Source organism: Sapajus apella, unplaced genomic scaffold (assembly GCF_009761245.1).
Source record: "Sapajus apella isolate SASKATOON/1434 unplaced genomic scaffold, GSC_monkey_1.0 scaffold96, whole genome shotgun sequence".
Classification (NCBI taxonomy): Eukaryota; Metazoa; Chordata; class Mammalia; order Primates; family Cebidae; genus Sapajus; species Sapajus apella.
The window spans coordinates 895,409-898,698 of NW_022437036.1; positions in this window are offsets into that span (position 1 = coordinate 895,409).

Consider the following 3,290-nt stretch of genomic DNA (forward strand, 5'->3'; position numbering starts at 1 on the left):
CACACACACACTGCACACAGACATCTCATGAAACACAGTCCGTGTACACACACGTGTGTGCACACGTGCCCTGTGCATGCATATACAAGCCTGGTGCACCCACACCCTGCACACATACCTCTCATGCACACACACACACTGTGCACACATACATACACAAGCACATACACACGTGCACACACACATCCCGGGCACACACACATCCCGGGCACACATACATCCCGGGCACACACACATCCCGGGCACACACACATCCCGGGTACACACACACATCCCGGGCACACACACATCCCGGGCACACACACATCCCGGGTACACACACTTCCCGGGCACACACACATCCCGGGTACACACACACATCCCGGGCACACACACATCCTGGGCACACACACATCCCGGGTACACACACACTTCCCGGGCACACACACATCCCAGGTACACACACTTCCCAGGCACACATACATCCCGGGCACACACAGAAAAATGACCTGTGCTTTGTGCCTCTGGGACTGCAGCCATTCTGCAGGCTTTGGTGGAGATGCTGGGACTGTCCAGGGCCTTCTCACCTGCTGCAAGACCTCAGCCAGTTCTGGCCTCAGGGAGCCCCTCTCCACCTGGAGGAGCTGGGCGGCCATCCTGGTCCCTTGGCTCATTCTCTGCAGCTGGAAGATGTCCTCCTGCTGACGCAGCTGGCTTGGCATGGCGGGGAGGGAGACCCCACGTTGCCACCTTTTCCAGCTGATATGTATGGGACATGGGTCCCCAGGAACTGGCCTAGAGGGTCCAGCAGGGCGTGTCTGGCATGGCCCATGCTGCTCCCTGGGAAACTTGTGACCTTAAGGAGGTTCGTGTAGTTTCGGCAGTTGGGGGAGGGGAAACCCACACAGGGCGGTGGTCCAGGGGTTGCTTTTCTGACAGTTTCTCCTGGTGTTCCCTGGGACGGGGGCTTTCTGGAGTTTGCGGCACCCTCTCGGTTAGAGACGGCCCTGTCTCAAAGCCTCGCAGACAGGGAAAGCATCCCCGATTTTATGGGTGGGGAGGCTGGGAGGACCTGCCCAGGGTCCTGCACCTAAAGGGGGCAGAGCCAGGCCTGGCTTGGATCTCCTGAATTGGGGTCCCATGGCTCACATGCACCCCAGAAAGTGGGGGCCCTGATATGCCCAGGGAGGCTCAGGCTGGCTCTGGGCACATGCCCTGGGAGGGGGGGCAGTCGGGGGAGGGCGTGAGGACCGCAGTGTGATGTGATGGAACCCACATGGGAGCCCGGGCTCAGGCCCTCACCGTGCACTGAATCTCACGGGAGCCTCTATGTGCCCAGAGGGGTCAGCCCTGGTGGTCTCGTGGGCACTGGGCAAAGCCAAGGGAGGCTGTTCTCTCCCGGGGCTGGCTGAGAACACAGGAGAAGGCAGGGTGACTTGGAGGTGAAGGAGGAGGAAGAGAATTTCCCAGACTCAGCACTCTCCTTGGAGGGGTCACTGCATCTACGGCAGGCCTTGATGGCCACCTGGGCTCCGTCCACGCTCTCGGCCAGCATGCAGAGGTGTTTGGAGCCTTCGTCCGCCCTCCCCATCCCTGGCCCAGGGAAGCTGCGGCCCTTGTGCCTCCTGGGCTGGAGCTGCCTCCATCCTCTCTGGATGCAGAGGTGGCCTTGGAAGGGTGCAGGCTGGACATCGTTAGCAGGCGCCAGCTGGCTGGGACAAAGGGCTTTTCTGTGCCAGTGGCCTGTCAGGATGGAATTCCTCACAAAGAGCCGGGACGCACTCCCTCTCCCGACGCCTGCTCACAGCCCGCTGCTCAGGGCTGGGAGTGTCCTCTGGATTGGGAGGGGGTGCTTGGGGGAGCCTCAGCCCCTGATGTGGGTGTGAGCTGATGGCCACAGCCCCCGGGGTCTGCCCCTCCCCTGGCTTCACCACATCAGGCCGGCCCCCGCCTGTCGGGACCCTGAAGCCACTGAACCGTGGGCCTCAGATGTCGACGCAGGGGCTCCCCTGAGCGCTCAGGAGAATAACTGCCAGAGGCTGCAGAGAGGACTGGGCCGCAGCCTTCAAGACCTTCTCTCCATCCTCACAGCAGCCCCGGGACTCGGGGGCCGGCACTGTCCTCACAGCTGAGGAAACCAAGGTGACTTGCCTGAGGTCCCCCGGGCCAGCAGAGCCGCGGTCCAGCCCTCCGCTCGCCGCCAGCCTCCCCACGGGGCGGGCCCTGGTCAGCAGCGAGACCTGGAGACTGAGCTGGGTGGCCACTGGTTCTCATTCATTGCCGCAGCTTCACGGGAGGCTGGAGCCTTCCTCTGGAGTGTGTTTATAGTTAATTACTCAGCAGAGAGGCAGGGAGTGTGGAGGGAGGGGCAGAAACACTCACAGCTGGGAAACCCGAGCCGGGCCAACGGAGATAAATTGCTGTCTACACACAGCCTGGCAGGTGTCACGGGGCAGGATCCAGCCCCCAGGAAGCCCAGGTGTGGCGGACGCCCCTCAGAGCTGGAGGAGCCCCACTCAGAGGGCTGAGGGGAGGGGGGCTGCCGATGGCCCTGGCTCTGGGCCAGAGACACCCGGCGAGCCAGGACACCTGTGGCAGCTGCTGGGGTGGGCTGCCACCCTCAGGCCCTGGCTGAAGATGCCAAGGGCGTCCCTGCAGGAGGAAATCCACCGTGGCAGCAGGCCCTGACCTTGGCTGGGCTCGGCCTCTGCTTCGAGGCTCTCGTGGGGAAGGTGGGGATGAGCTGCTGACCTCTTAGCGGGGGGGGGGGGGGGCTTGGCTTCAGGTGCTTCATCCTCTCCCCCTACAAGGAAAACCTTTGGTGATTTCCAAGTCGTGACGTGTGGAAGGAATCAGGGCTCTCAGCCAACCTCTCCACCTCCCCACCATCATCCCAGTGTCTGTGCCCCTTCAGCTTTTCAGCAAAGGCAGCTCCAGCAGGGCCCGGGATGGAAGCAGCTGCGGGTGGGGAGGGAGGGGGCGTGAGGAGAACATGTCTCCCCTTTGCAGATCCGGGCCCGTCCCTGGGTTTCTCTGACACTTAACTGTCTTCAAAACTTGTGCTGAGACAAAATGGGCAAAGACAGGGCTCAAAAGTCTCCTCTCCCTCATCAGCCGGAGGGAAACATTCTCTGTTCCCTGCAGGGCAAAGCACCAGGAAAGAGCAGGGAGCACAGCCGGGGGCAGGGAGCACTGCCGGGGGCAGGGAACTGGGAGCACAGCCAGGTAAAGTGAGCACAGCTGGGGACAGGGAGCACAGCTGGGGACAGGGAGCTGGGAGCACCAGCTGGGGACAGGGAGCACAGCCGGGG